Source organism: Cydia splendana, chromosome 9 (genome assembly GCF_910591565.1).
Source record: "Cydia splendana chromosome 9, ilCydSple1.2, whole genome shotgun sequence".
Taxonomy (NCBI): Eukaryota; Metazoa; Arthropoda; class Insecta; order Lepidoptera; family Tortricidae; genus Cydia; species Cydia splendana.
In genome coordinates, this window is record NC_085968.1 from 7,132,380 (window position 1) to 7,149,076 (window position 16,697).

A 16,697-nucleotide genomic window follows, 5' to 3' on the forward strand; every position below is an offset into this window, starting at 1 on the left:
ATACCTGTACACCATGCCTGTTGTTACCTAATCTTAAGCTTGTATTTCGCTTTTTGTATTTATTTTTCTAACTTTATGGTGCAATATAGGATATTTACTTATATTACTTACTTGCAATCCGTACTTGCTCCGTTTTCAACAGGACGACACAAAACGCGTCATAGCATAATCAAATTCAATAACTGCTTGATGTTCACGAGAAAATGACTAAGCAGACTTCCTTATTAGTCAATTCAATAGGTCTTACCAGTTGGGCGCCCAATTTTGAGTAGTTAATTCATGGGTCCAAGGTCAAACTGAATACCTATTCGGATTTCAACATTGATATAGGTACATCCACACAAAATAAGTACCTTCTCAGCCAAACCCTTATACCCATAGTGGTACATATTGCTTGAAATAGATGCAAGCACATGAACCCCATACCTATAAAGCTGCATAAACTTTGCAGCCAATAACAGTACGTTTGCTAAGTACTGATTCAACACAATACCTGCATTTTACCTCCTAACGCCAGTACTTGGTCGTCGGAATATCAAAATCGTGACACGTGCCATGCCTATGCGTACTACGAGCTTATTCTTCGCCCGAGGCGGGGCTACGGGCTTTACATTCTAATTAGGCTGTTATGGGCATTATCCTCACCTATGCCGATGTTTTATCGTGTCACGGCTACTGCTTGAGTTGTCATTGGCTTTGATCCACTAAAAACGAATTTAATACATATAGTATAGTCTGTCAAGCCATTTCCGTCAGTAGAAAAGAGCGTCAATTTAAAAAAATGTAGACACGAAGGGTTGTAGACGTTGTAGTCTCATAGAAAAAAATAATTTCGCGCCTTTTTCTACTGATATTTCTAAACTAGGAATTTAAAAGCACCCAAACTTCCTTCATAAGATCGCGTTATGTCTTTCTAACTACTTTTCACTTCATTCATCGACACTTTGCCGAGTCGAAGAACTATCGAAGGTAACTTTCATGATAATTAGATAGTTTCTTTAAAATAACTTTTAAAATAATTTGATCAAAAAACTGCTGCATTCAGTGCATTCCTATTAGGTTAGCTCATATCTAAATTACTAGCTAGCATGCATTTTTACAGATTATGGATAGTTGAGTGTTATGAATGATATGCAAGTTTTAACGGTAATTTTATCAGGACAAACCTTTAATCAGGATTCTCCATAACGGCAACTTCATTCATCGAACTATTACCACAAACGAACTAAGCAAATACGTCCATTATTATTACCTATTACATCTTTGTGATTCTTTCTAAATACGATTGACGACTCGAAATTAGGCGTTAATTGGCGTTAATATAATAATCAATGACAAATGAAATTGGATGACACAGTTGAGTGTGGTACTATACAGCACGTCCACGGATGATTTTATTATTTCTTTTGCGGTACATATTCATGAAAAGAAATGTACTTTTATGTACTTATGTTTTAAAAAAATGTACTCGCACGGTTTTGGCATAGCGACATACAGGTCGTGGTCGTGCTGGGTAGATACTGCCTGGCACGACCACACTATATTTATGGTTAATTTAATGTCAAATGAATACAAAACAAATGTACTCAAATTGTACTATCTACAAGCACATCAAAATGTGACAGTCATACTGCAAAAATCGCTGTCATGATTAAAAAAGGTGAACCTAAATTGACCTAAGGGCTGATTTAGACGGCGCGCGAACTCGCATGCGACTTTCATTACATTTTTTTTGATCGGCTGGTTGAAATAACTAAAATCTCATGTGAGTTCGCGCGCGCATAATGTCTATATGTGGGATCATCAATGTAAAGGGACCTTATTGTCGATGGCGTTTACGCCGCACTGCGACGAGCAGCGTTGTATTTGTATCGGAGCATCGTTTATAATGGCGGAAACGATGCCACCAGCCGATCAAAAAAAATGTAATGAAAGCATAGATGTAAGTAAATTGATAATAAATAAAAGGTCATTGAATGAAAGTCGCATGCGAGTTCGCGCGCCGTCTAAATCAGCCCTTAGGTTCACCTTTTTTAATCATGACAGCGATTCTTGCAGTATGACTGTCACATTTTGATGTGCTTGTAGATAGTACAATTTGAGTACATTTGTTTTGTATTCATTTGACATTAAATTAACCATAAATATAGTGTGGTCGTGCCAGGCAGTATCTACCCAGCACGACCACGACCTGTATGTCGCTATGCCAAAACCGTGCGAGTACATTTTTTAAGAACATAAGTACATAAAAGTACATTTCTTTTCATGAATATGTACCGCAAAAGAAATAATAAAATCATCCGTGGACGTGCTGTATAGTACCACACACAGTTGGTGTGGTACATATTCATGAAAAGAAATGTACTTTTATGTACTTATGTCACAAACGTGACACAAACAAACATGAATGAAATGATCATGATCAAGTTGTCTACTTCATAAATCCCTTACAAGAGTTACAAGAACAAAGGTTTTATAATGAGGCCCAATAGGCATTGTCACCGCCACTGCCAATGATTAAAACTTTTTATCTCTTGAATTTGCAACAGTTGGCGTTCTGGGGTACTCGGGTCGTTGCCTCAGTGAGTCACTTGTGCAGGCAGTGATTCAATAGTGATTGCGAGCAGCCTCGCAGGTACCAATTTTTATGGTGCGGTCGCCTATCGGTGCCTCTTGTAAGTACAGCTAGATCCCTATCCGATGAAAGCATACAGAAAGCTATTGTGTAAATGTGCCGTTTAAGTTTTAAATACTGCATATGCGACCTTCTTTGTGCGTCTGCGTTTTCTTGACGCAATTGTCGCTGTCAGATGTTGACGAAAGATGGACGAAAGCTATGGTTTTGTCATAATCATAACAGTTATGTCTCGCATACTACTCTTTGTATCCTATGCTTGAAAACTTGCTAATATCGTGATGTTAAAAAAATTGATAACATTAGTTTACTTTACCCAAATATCTCAATGTTTGTACGAATGTAAACTACAAAAGGACCCTTTCAATGTAAAGTAAAATTTGCTAAGCTAGTTGATAAGAAGCAGATATAGATAAAAGCCGAGCTATTGTCTAAATATATCAATCACAAATTATCTACCTTGATGACTCATAAGTCATAACATAATGATACTTGGGTACATACTTGGTAAGGAGTTGTGGCTAATCCTTCAGTTTACCTTGTTTTTATTTTATTATGTGCATCAACAATAATTATAAATATGTAAAAGCATTAGAATATATTATTTGCTTCCACATTATACGTTATAGCCACTTACAATAATCGCTATAAGTACATTGAGCAAGTCACGTTAGTCCCAATTGGGACATTGCAACAATGTGTCTATGAGGATTATTGCAGTGCCACTTTGTACAAATAGTGACATAGGTTTTCTTGTTGCAGATAGCATGGCGTAGTTAAAGACAACGCCAATTGCTGTCTGACGGCGTGTCGATATTCTTTCTAACGTAAGTAAAACTACAAGAAATTTCATAACCACTTATTCCACTTAACTATATTGTTCCAAGCGTGTGCTTCTGAATTTCTGATATCTTCATAACCAACTTTCCTTGGCGTTTCTAAGTACACATAACATTACTAAACGCTCTTAATTGTAAAGGGCATGTTATGGACATAAACATTGGTTAACAGAAGTGCTAAAGTAGCGGTAGTGGGTCAAGCCCCGAGCGTTGGCCTATGTCCTGAATTTTTAAGTATTCTATTAAGGCGCCGCATGTACCTGCCTCTACGAGCTTTTCTCTTGGATGATTGCGTCTTTTTACTTTCTCACGCCGTTTTCTCTGTACACAAGGGCTCGCTCAATCATAGGAGTGCTTGCGGCCAAGCCCCTTTCCTTAGGTTTCTATCTGTTGGACTTAGTGCTGTCAACGTCTTGGAGTTGCTTTTGATGACTACAAGGTGCTTCCTTGTTTATAGACTTTTTCAGTATAACCCAGAGCAATAAATTTTAAACACGTGACAAAACTATTTTCTTTGCGATACTAGAGATCATTTTGATTAGCATGTGGGTCAGAGCAGCAGTCAAGTTTCTGAGATAAACATATTAAAGTAATCGCTAGCTAACTTTCACGTTAGCCTCCCGCAGTAAGTGGCATATTTTACTATAACCAGTTTTTAAAGTACCGCGTTCAGCGCTATCATTATCACGGGCTGGACTTCGAAAGCTGTGCGCTGGCGACGTCTACGGGATGTTGTTGCGTCAGTTTAAATCCCATGTTTCCTTTAAAATTTTAATATGCTTTATAATTTGAAGAATAAAACTATGTAAGTATTTTTTTTGTTTCGTGATCTATGCTTGACATCAATACTAACTAGGTATTCTTTGATTGCCTTTCCTACAATTTTTTCATGATTTTATGGTATTTGGGATCAGCCGATTTGTCAACATTGTCAACTTGAGAATAAATATTAGGTGCTTCAATACTATTTTACAAGCTTTTATTTAGTTTCACCTGACCGTTGTCTGTCTGTCTGTCTTGTGTGTAATCAAATCTTGCAAGTGAAATTTGATCCACTTCCCGGTTTCCGATTGAGCTGAAATTTTGCATGCATGTATAAATCGCATGACAATGCAATATTATGGTACCATCGAGCTGATCTGATGATGGAGACAGGAGTTGGCCATAGGAACTCTGTGATGAAACAACGCAACCTAATTGTGTTAGGGGTTTTTAGAATTGTCTCGATGAGTATTAGTTGTCTGTCGTAAGAAAAGTACAGTCAGCGATAAAAGCTTGTATCAAAAATGTCATTTTAGCCAAAAACTTATTTACAAGCTTTTATTTAGTTTCACCTGACCGTTGTCTGTCTGTCTGTGTGTGTGTAATCAAAATTTGATCCACTTCCCGGTTACCGATTGAGCTGACATTTTGCATACATACGTAAGTCGGGTGACAATGCAATATAATGGTGTCATCGAGCTGATCTGATGATGGAGACCGGAGGTGGCCATAGGAACTCTGTGATAAAACAACGAAACTTAATTGTGTTTGGGGTTTTTAGAATTGTCTCGATGAGTATTAGTTGCCTGTGAAAAAAAAAATACAGTCGGCGATAAATGCTTGTATCAAAAATGAAATTTTTGCCAAAAACTTATTACTGATAGATTACATATTAAAACAAATTTGTGCCTCACCCCATGTATTTATGAGAGCCATGAGAGGTCTTAGTTTATGGTTAACGATAAAGATTAACTTCCATAATACAGAAGAGACAATAGTCATAGTTTAAAGCTGAATAGGTCATTGTACTGGTCGGCCGGAGGAGCTCAGCCTGCTCAGCGGATGCGGTGTCAGGTTGCTTTCGCACCGCAACTGTACCCGCCGCGAATACAAGCTCATGAAAATAACATATATTCAAGAGATATTTCATAATGAAATTAATGAATCTTTACTTTTTTTTATTTTTTATTAATGTACTTTCAAGATAAATATAATAGTTAAGTACCTCGCTCCTTTATCTTTGCGCTTTCCCGGTACCAGTTTTTCGTTAGCGACATCTAACCTTCCAACTAATAGGTGTTAGGATTTGATCCTTTTTCCTCAGGGTGTTTTCCTTCACCGAAGATTGATATGCTGATATGAAATGAAATTAACTTAGGGGCTATTCATAAATTACGTCATTTCAAATTAGGGGGGGGGGGGTCTGGACATCGGATGACGGTAGCATGAAGTAGGAGGAAATGGGGTCATTTGAAGCATGATTTTTGGATGATTATAGGGGGGGGGGGGTCCAAAATCGTCAAAAATCGATGACGTAATTTATGGACAGCCCCTTATTGTTATTATACGAGTGAGGTAACTTGATTGAAACATTGAAAAACTCACGCATTTACCGCGCAGCTACAGTATTCTGAAAACATGTAAACGTACATATATCGCATCAACATACTTAGCGCCGATCTGAAACTCGACCTGTGTTAAAATAAACGCTTATAGATACTTACCCCCTCATTAAACTTTCATAGAAATTGATTAGTTCGGTAGTACCTTACACTTACACTGTACGTACCAGAAATTGTCGAAAATTCGTAACACTCCTGGTTTTAATTACGGGAGTTCAGTAATAAACCTTATTTTATTTATGGTTATTTATAAAAGTTAATTTAGGTATACATAAGTACATCTGCATATATGTATGTATCTGCTAGTGAGTAAAATTGATGGTTTACCATATTTTCTGCGTTCGTTTCGGCAGTACGAGCATACAAAAAAAAAGCGCGCGTAACATTTCCCTACGACATACATTTAAATGAATTGCTTCAATTTGTTATCGGTACTAATAATAAGTATCCTAAAGGTAACAAGTATTGCAGACAACTGCAATTTGCTAAAGAAAATATTCTAGTTTCGGAGTGTCTAGGACTTGATAGAACTTTCTTTTTGGTTAGTAAAGACACGCCGGTAACTCGCCGGTAATTTACTGTTGAAGTTCATTGAAGCGTTATTTTCTCAGGCTTATAGTTTAATTACAGTCACGTTATGTGGGCATGCGTAGGGCATGAATGGGGGCGGCTGGCGTAGCAGCGAGTCAGCAAGCCGATTGCCACTAATTCAATTAGACTGCAAGTGGAACGGTGCACCTACCACCTGCTAAAGCCCATTTTCCTACGCAAGGACGTTGTAAATCTATCTGCCTATCTAATGTAAACCCTTGATATATATAAACATTGGCCAATATGTTCATTAAGATTGATCATATTTGGATAAAAAAAGAAATATCGGTCCGATTCGGGATCAGTTATCCCTTGTCCCCAAATTTATAAAATCTACAAATTATCTACAAATCACTCGATATAATTATTTGTCCAACTTCTTATTTCCCGATTAACCATAATATATGGGTAAAAAATACAACATCGGTATAATATGGATTAGCGTTCCGAAACTTTATCTGTTGCGCCGCGCCGCCCGCGCCGGCCTTTCTGGTGTGTGAATAGATAACTGTGCCCCCGTCTTCTTTTTGGGTCCTTTTTTTTGTTGACGACAACCTATTATCTAGGTTATATTTCTGTAAGGATAGCGTTACAGCAAATATCCATATGACTGGTAGATAATTATTCAATTCAATTATTTTAATGACAACTTAATAATCCAATCATGTTAGTTTTTACAGAATCTACATGCTAGTGACTAATGCTAATAATAAATTCTAAAAAGTGATTTCCTCTGTGAAGTCCTCTGACTATGTAACCAATGTATGTGTATGTGTAAAGTCATTATTACATTTGTAAGCTTTTTGACCGGTTATAATAATGATCTATGCTATGTGAACTAAAGCATTGTTCGTTACGTACGAAGTGTACGAACACGTCTACGCATCATCAGAGCCCCTGCGTGATTCATTGTATTGTACAAGTACATCATTTCGTCATAGCGCAGCCGAAATTTCGCTTGTGTTTGCTTACTCGTAGTACGCTACGAAAGAAAGTTGTTATGCAACAGTCTAAAAGAATATTTCCCTTATACCAACAAATCGCTTCGCTACTTTGTCTGTTTCATTACAGTTACGTATATTAGTAAATTATCTAATTGCAAAAATAGCCGTGTGCCCACAGTGTGTGTAGGTAACAAAGTTCATTACAAGCTTTTTATTTTTCGAAACAAGCTGAAATTCGTGTAGTGAAACGTGTGGAACTGTGGAATAAGCAAATTAAATGCGCGTGAACGGAGCTGATACAAGTGCTGCACCGACTTTTTATTTGTTTTTACTGATGTGCATCTGTTTGTATCAGGGCTGATTTAGTGATGTAACAGAGTTTAAATAATATACAAAACTTTTCCTTTCGCCGGGCTAAATTAGGCGTCAGATGATGACTAACATTCCATATTCCAATACGTACCTACCTATTCCCGTTGATAAATGTTAAGTCTGGTTCAGCGCAGCGTTTTCATTGTTAATTGTGATATTTGTGATGTACATCTATAAAACTACGTTTTTGCAAAGAAAATAGTTATATCTACGGCATAACAGGAAAAAAATGCGTTGCGAGTGAGGTGTAAAATTGTATAATTATTTAGCATGGAACGGATATTATAAATATTAAGTTTGTTCAAATAACTCTGAAAATTAGAACATTACCTACATTTTTCTTCCGACGACAACTCTATAAATTGGATTTGCTCGTAGTCATTGGCGAACCCGGTTGGGAATGATACCTGTTTCCATTCATAACTTCTACCTATGGTAAATAAGTTTGTTTGGTTTGGATGTTTATTCACATTTTCACATTTCACATTCAATAAATTTGGCTACCTTATCGGAACCCTTGTCCGTTTTGGATATCGATGATTTATAAATATTTATATGTATTTTATACACATTGCTTTTTGGAGATGTACGTACTAGTACTAGTTACATCAAGGTGCAGCTGCTCTTAGAAAACGACCGATACCTTCTGTAAACATCGTTAAAACATTGCTGTTATTTATATATTACATACGAGTAAACTTACAAGATATACGCGGAGTTGAAGTGGGTCACTGTCAGTAACCGTGCTCACTGGCCGAGAATGTTAAGAGCGCTATTACATTTCGGCGTTGAGCGAGTTTAGGTATTTTACGCGCTGCGGCAGGCCGTGCGAGCTCAGTACGCCGATCCCTTCTACCACACTCGCACTACAATGATGGATTAAACATTCTTGATCCTTCGCGAAGCATATTGAAATCAACCATAACAACACTAACTGTACTCTTAACTTTTAAAGTTCTAAAACTGTTATTTGGTAAGTACGAAAATACTAAATGCAGTGCAAATGTACATAGGGGCTGTTCATAAATTACGTCATCTATTTTTGACGATTTTTGACCCCCCCCACCCCTCAAATCATCCAAAAATCAAGCTTCGGATGAATCTGTTTCCTCCTACGTCATGTTACCATCATCCGATGTCCAGACCCCCCCCCCCCCACTTCCCATTTGAAACGACGTAATTTATGAATAGCCCCATACTCGTACTTATGAAGGTATATTACTCGAAAGAAATTATAGGTACCTACTCGCTTATTTACATGTTTCGTCATTGCATTTGGTACCTATAGGTTGTAAAGTTTGTATCAACGAGGGTTTAAAAACGAACTGGTACTGAGGATCTGATGATGATTAAGGTGGTCACGGATACCAATCAACCATGTAGTAACATGATTAGGCTCGTTTGATTCGTCTCAACAAGATCTTTGACACTGAAGATACACAGGGTCTGATGATGGAGCTGGAAGGTGGCCACGGGTACCAGTCTATCATGTAACTAAACAACTTCGTGTTTGGGCTCGTTTGATTCGTCTCAACAAGATCTTTGACACAAGACAGTACTCAGGGTCTGATGATGGAGCTGGAAGGTACCATTACCAATCAACCATGCAACTAAACCACATCGTGTTTAGGATCGTTTGATTCGTCTCAACAAGATCTTTGACACTAGGTGATACTCAGAGTCTGATGATGGAGCTGGAAGGTGGTCACCGGTACCAATCAACCATGCAACTAAACCACTTCGTGTTTAGGCTCGTTTTATTCGTTTCAACAAGATCTTTGACACAAGATAGTACTCAGGGTCTGATGTTGGAGCCGGAAGGTGGTCACCGGTACCAATCAACCATGCAACTAAACCACATCGTGTTTAGGATCGTTTGATTCGTCTAAACAAGATCTTTGACACTAGGTGATACTCAGAGTCTGATGATGGAGCTGGAAGGTGGTCACCGGTACCAATCAACCATGCAACTGAACCATTTCGTGTTTAGGCACGTTTTATTCATCTTAACAAGATCTTTGACACAAGGTAGTACTCAGGGTCTGATGATGGAGCGCGAAGGTGGCGACGGGTACCTGTCTATCATCATCAGCTCCATCATCAGACCCTGAGTAGTATCTTGTGTCAAACATCTTATTGCGACGAATCAAACGAGCCCAAACACGAAGTGGTTCAGTTACATGGTAGACTGGTACCCGTGGCCACAGTCCAGCTCCATCATCAGACCCTGAGTACTAACTTGTGTCGAAGATCTTGTTGCGACGAATCGAACGAAGCCAAACACGAAGTGGTTTAGTTGCATGGTTGATTGGTACCGGTGACCACCTTCCGGATCCATCATCAGACCCTCAGTACTACCTTGTGTCAAAGATCTTGTTGCGACAAATCAAACGAGCCCAAACACGAAGTGATTCAGTTACATGGTAGACTGGTACCCGTGGCCACAGTCCAGCTCCATCATCAGACCCTGAGTACTAACTTGTGTCAAAGATCTTGTTGCGACGAATCGAACGAAGCCAAACACGAAGTGGTTTAGTTGCATGGTTGATTGGTACCGGTCACCACCTTCCGGATCCATCATCAGACCCTCAGTACTACCTTGTGTCAAAGATCTTGTTGCGACAAATCAAACGAGCCCAAACACGTAGTGGTTCAGTTACATGGTAGACTGGTACCCGTGGCCACCTTCCAGCTCCATCATCAGATCCTGAGTACTATCTTGTGTCCAAGGTCTTGTTGAGACGAATCAAACGAGCCTAAACACGAAGTGGTTTAGTTGCATGGTTGATTGGTACCGGTGACCACCTTCCGGCTCCATCATCAGACCCTGAGTACTATCTTGTGTCAAAGATCTTGTTGAGATGAATAAAACGAGCCTAAACACGAAGTGGTTTAGTTGCATGGTTGATTGGTACCGGTGACCACCTTCCGGCTCCATCATCAGACCCTCAGTACTACCTTGTGTCAAAGATCTTGTTGCGACAAATCAAACGAGCCTAAACACGAAGTGGTTTAGTGGCATGGTTGATTGGTACCGGTGACCACCTGCCGGCTCCATCATCAGACCCTGAGTACTATCTTGTGTCAAAGATCTTGTTGAGACGAATCAAACTAGCCTAAACACAAAGTGGTTTAGTTGCATGGTTGATTGGTACCGGTGACCACCTTCCGGCTCCATCATCAGACCCTGAGTATTATCTTAAGTCAAAGATCTTGTTGAGACGAATAAAACGAGCCTAAACACGAAGTGGTTTAGTTGCATTGTTGATTGGTACTGGTGACCACCTTCCGGCTCCATCATCAGACCCTGAGTACTATCTTAAGTCAAAGATCTTGTTGAGCCGAATCAAACGAGCCCAAACACGAAGTGGTTTAGTTGCATGGTTGATTGGTACCGGTGACCACCTTCCGGCTCCATCATCAGACCCTGAGTACTATCTTGTGTCAAAGATCTTGTTGAGATGAATAAAACGAGCCTAAACACGAAGTGGTTTAGTTGCATGGTTGATTGGTACCGGTGACCACCTTCCGGCTCCATCATCAGACCCTGAGTACTATCTTGAGTCAAATAAATACATATAGAATGTCAGGTCGTTTCAAATATTTTTAATCCTGTCCGGTAGTTTATTAACACATTCAACACCAAGAACCCGACTGTCGGGTACACTGTTCGTAGCGACTACGCGCTACATACGACGAAACCGTGGCTACGCGCTACGAGCGTAACCCGTAGCACTTAGTGGTATTGAATGTGTTAAACTGTACCATTATAAATTATAATACTATAAAAACAGTGCTAGGATCAAAGTCTCTCGTTGCGGTTTACACGCACACAGTATAGCGTTTTACACGGCGCCCGCCGCACACAATGATAAAAAACCTCGTCGTCGCCGTTGAAAATGTGCGGAGCCGACCGACACACGTCCTGCCTCTACAAGCTCTGCCGCGGCACTGAGCTGGCGCAGCGCGCGTCATCGGTAATATAGAGTAGTTTTCAAAAAATTGCCAAAAAATTATAGTAGAATTTCATAAACACTAATGTATACCAACAGTATAAGCAAACGTTGCAGATTGCTTGAGTATGAAAATGACTTCGATATTAAGTAGATTTTCGTAGGAATTGACACTTGTTTCGGAGAGAAAATCGAGTTCGTTTTACTTTGATTTTCTCTTTCTCAAAGGTATGTAGGAAAAATATAGTTTGATATGCCTAAAGTACAGGGTATTAGTAATACAAAATAGCCAGGTTTAGCAGAGTAAAATTCTCAACATTTCCAAATAAGAGCTCGCCATTCAGTGCTTCACGGGGTTTTTCGGAAACGACCATCAGAAAAAAAATCATTACTAATTTAATAAGTCCTTTTTCTAATATTTACAACGATATTTATAAAGATAAGAAGACGCTTTTACTGGAACAAGTACTCATTGTTTCTAATAATGAGCGCAAAGTCCTGAATTTCGTCGACTAGTATCATCAATTTTGCATTATTTCGACTTTTCTTGTAAGAGCGCTCTTAATAAGCCGACAACTATCTAACAACTGTCAATACTCAATACAATATTGTGGGAATATTGTAGTAACGGAAACAGAACGTGATATTGAAGCAAGAGCAAGTAAATAACGTATTATTTATCGTTTACCCGCCGCCTTGCAAAATGATTTTGGAAACAATGGCTTGTAATGGCATCTCGGTTCTCTGAACATCAATGGCGCAAGACGAGTATTGTCTTAGATTATCTTTTTAATCCGAGGTAGTTTGCCGTTCTGTTACCAAATTACAATTAACTAAGAGGTTTGTTCAGCTACTCTTTGTTCAACGACATTGGCCTAATATTTTTATTTTCGTGAGACCAAAATATTCTTTCGTCGCGAGTCGTTTCAAAATCGGTAGTTTCAATATGTATGTCATTTTCCGTGTCGGGTTACCCATTGAGGGAACCTGCGTGAGGTGCACGTTGGTACAGTCGGTGCCTGGCTCCGGCCTCCCTTCGTACACCCTTCAATGGTCGATAAGGTACGGCACAAATTGTCTGTACTAGAGATGCCACGAATATTCGGCAACTATTCGGTATTCGGCCTATTCGGCCACTTTGCCGAATATTCTGTATTCGGCCGAATGTTGCCTACTATTCGGCCGAATACCGAATATCTGTCTGTTGCACCTACCTAACAGAAAAATTAAACAAAAAAATAACCAAAAAAAAAACTATGTATATTTAATATTTAAAATGTATCCTTGGAAAGTAGTTAAATACGAAGGCACTTTTTTGAGCATTTGTTGATTACAAAATATTTTATTTATATCATATTTATATCATTTGATTGACTCTAACCTACATTCATTAATTCTGTTCAACATAAAAATATATCTTAGCAAAAGTTGTGCTTTGTTGGCGAACAGTTATTAATAATTGTGACTCAAAATGTTCGCACTAGACGTGCGCGCCGGTAGAAAAAAATGGGGCGGCGGCGCGCCACGAAAAAATCCATGGCGGCGGCGTAACGCCGGCGGCGTAACGCCGGCGGCGTAACGCCGGCGGCGTGGGATTTTCAACTTTTCAATATACGTATAATGAAAAAGCAAGATTAACTCTAAATCAACAAGGGAAAAAATCTCAAAAAAAAACTGTGTTACATCGTTTTTTTGGTATATAAAAAATATCTAATTATAATGTTGAAAAAAACATATGTCAAGTATGTTGGACGTTGCTATGTTCGGTGTAAATAAAAAGATACGCCGCGTAATGAAAAGACGTCCAGTATTTTGGTCACGCCGAGTATAGAGTACCTACTGTATGTGCATAAGGGTTTTTTAGTCCAATTCATGTTTTTTTAAATAAAATTTAATTTTTAATTAGAAATACACTTACTGATAATGTCAACTTATGTAATAAATTTAAGTAAGTAAAACCTATTATTTATATATTTTTGCAATAACTTTATAGCTCGTAGGTGGTAAAATTTTACCAGTCATTGACGTCATTTATTTCACATTCAATCTAACTTAGCGGGGTATCCTAGGAAGCAGTAACATATGAGCAATGGTTTTTACAATAATGCATGCACTTTTATCAAAATTTTCGTAATAAATTTCTCAAATGAAATCGGGTCTGTCTCTTGATGAAAACAAATCCACACACACACACACAGGACAAAAAAATCCATAAAAACATCCACAGGAAAAAAAATCCATAAAAATATTTTTTTTTATCTATTTGGTTCATTACGTTGTATTACCGCAAGTAATTACTTTTTAGAACGTTTTGAAACACCTAACATCCCTCTATTTAATTTATTTACCACAAAAACTACCAGAAAATTTAATCATTTTACTCTTCGCATACTTGGCAACGTCCAACATATTGGACTTAGCAAAAGTGTCGTGTAATCGACAACGGGCAAAATACTGGACATTACACTTTTTACACTTGTTTTTACCCATAAACACAAAACATTTTTATGTAAATCATATTGCCACGTAAAAAACAGACCAGTTAGTAACCTATTACACGTTTTAACGCTGCTTAATACGGTCATATAAAAAAAATGAAAAAAGGGGAAAATGTCAGTCTGTCGGATGCTTCCTTGCAAGTTCTGCGTTCTGTAGGACTTTGACAAAAAAATTAGGTTCACACTGGTTCCCAATATTTTCTTACTTACTTAAAAATAACATATCATTCAAGTAGTACTACTACTACTCGTACTCGTACTCGTAGTTTCCTGGTAGTGTAAGTACGCTACCAGGGGAAAGTAACGGGTCCATATTGGGTTGCATAAAAGTTTAGGTCATATCTTTGATGCGCATAACAGCTTGTGTCATAATCATCATTGCGCATACAAATGAAAAGTCATATTATATTGTGTCATACATTTTTGGCCATAATATTTGATGACATACTCAGCAGTTGTCATATATTTTTTATGCATATAGGTTTTGATTATAAGGAATCAAATGTCATACCAGCTAAAAGCATATTTATCGATACTTATAATGTTTTTACGTATAACGTTTTGTAGCATAATAATTTTCAACCATAATGGTTTACATAAATAATTCAAGAAACTAATTTTAGCCTCTCAACAACTCCTCGAAAAAAACCTTTTCCCTAACACTTAATTCGACGGAGCCCCGCTCACGCGGGGCTCCTATTTCTGCGTAGTTTGCCCTTCGGGCATATAAAAAAACCTAACGAACCTAACCTACCTATTATGATTAGTTTATTTTATAAAACCGTTTCTCCTACTGGAGGGGGGCTCCTCTCCTTCAATCTCCTCTTTTATATTTATTATTCATGCTTTGTAACATTTATGAAAAAAAAAACATATTATGACCAGAGTCATATATTTAGATATATGACTTAATTTTTTATGTCTATATTAGTACTATGCACTGCAATACTTCGACCGAAAAACAATTATGGATATCAAGCAGAAGACTTAAAATTTTATGCGAATTAAATTAATGACTATAAAAATTATGACATAATTCATTTATGACAAAAACCCAGTTATGCTCAGGAATAATTCTGACTAAAGATTTTTATGACTTACAATTTTATGCATAAAGTGTTATGACAATTAAAAATATGACAAAAGTTGTTATGCGACCAGAGGGAGTCCCGAAAGTAACGCTATGCTTTAATATTTGGTGCAGAATTTTTTTCTTGGGATGTCCAGTATAGTGTACGTTATCGATTTAAGGGTTAAAATAAATCAAGCATTGAATTAAAAAAACGGAACAGTCGGAACGCTAAAGCTAGGCACGTTGCACGCGCTTTATATCCATTGATTTTAAATTTGTACCCTCTTGCGGGTTTTGTTTCGGCGCGAATTTTAAACTACCGGCGGCGGCGGCGGCGCGCTGACTCCTTATGGCGGCAGCGCGCCGCGGCGGCGCGCACGTCTAGTTCGCACGTCATGCCGAATATTCGGTCGCCTAATATTCGGTATTCGGCCGAGAGTGGGGCCGAATATTCGGTATTCGGCCAAATTCACTATTCGGGGCATCTCTAGTCTGTACCCACAGACGACAGTTACCGCTATAGGGAGTTTTAAACACATCAACTGTAGCCCCTTTTGACATACTTTTTTCTGAAGTGCATTGCATTTAGACAACTTCAGTAGGTATATCCAGTCATCTATAGATCAATCGTATTTAGGTTTTTCAGATACTACATCAACATTGTGTACTAAACGACCTGAATGACCGTAAGCTAATGACCCAAAACAATGCTTCTGCCAAATGAAAACTCAGAAACCTTTCAGATCACGTCCTGTAATTGTTTCAGCGACCGTAGCGACGACACGATACGACAGATTAACTCATCAGATTTTAGAATACGATGATATTTTCGTAACTAAATCAGCAAGTCGTGCATATCACAGATTTTCGTTGTTTCTCCAAAACGGATCAGTTATGCGACGTAATCGCGTGTTTCGCCGCTTTCATCGATAGTGAACGCGTCCGTCCGGTCACGGTCGTTTGTAGTCGCTAATGCCGTCAGAGTCGCGGCCCGCGTCACTTCTCAGTTACCTGTGCCCAGATTGCAAAACGTGGCACCCCGCGCTGGGCCTGCCGGCGGCTTGCCAACGCGCTTACTCTCTCTGACACACCGGAACGAAACCCGACTACTAACTGCTGCCCTACTATCACTTCGCCAATAGATACGATGATACGATGCGACTCTCTAAATCTAAGATTCACATCTTGTATTGTTTTGCTCTTGTAAGTAACCAAATACAGGTCTGTTTACACCAGGATCATGCTGACAACATGGTAATTTGATTCTAGTCCGATGAACACCAGCGTCGTGTCGAGTTTGTAAGCTATAAGCAGGTGCGCGCCCGTAGTCATTACTCGTAGGTAGGTAATAAGTCTGATGTTCCCTTGAGATTGTAACGTATATACTCATTCTAAATCTATACATCTGA

At 38.6% G+C, this 16,697-nt stretch overlaps 1 protein-coding gene and 1 long non-coding RNA gene across 3 annotated transcripts in view; both read left to right on the forward strand.

Annotated features, from left to right (window-relative positions):
- The window catches only part of LOC134793473 (afadin), a 125,755-nt gene that overhangs the window by 3,908 nt on the left and 105,150 nt on the right, over nucleotides 1–16,697 (forward strand). For both annotated transcript variants that reach the window (XM_063765056.1, XM_063765057.1), the window contains exon 2: nucleotides 3,398–3,462. The gene's annotated coding sequence lies outside the window, so the exon portion shown is untranslated. The remainder of the gene's footprint in view (nucleotides 1–3,397; nucleotides 3,463–16,697) is intronic.
- LOC134793983 (uncharacterized) lies at nucleotides 14,522–15,385 on the forward strand. Its single transcript, XR_010144605.1, has 2 exons — nucleotides 14,522–14,697; nucleotides 15,199–15,385. It is a non-coding gene; the product is annotated as an uncharacterized LOC134793983 (long non-coding RNA).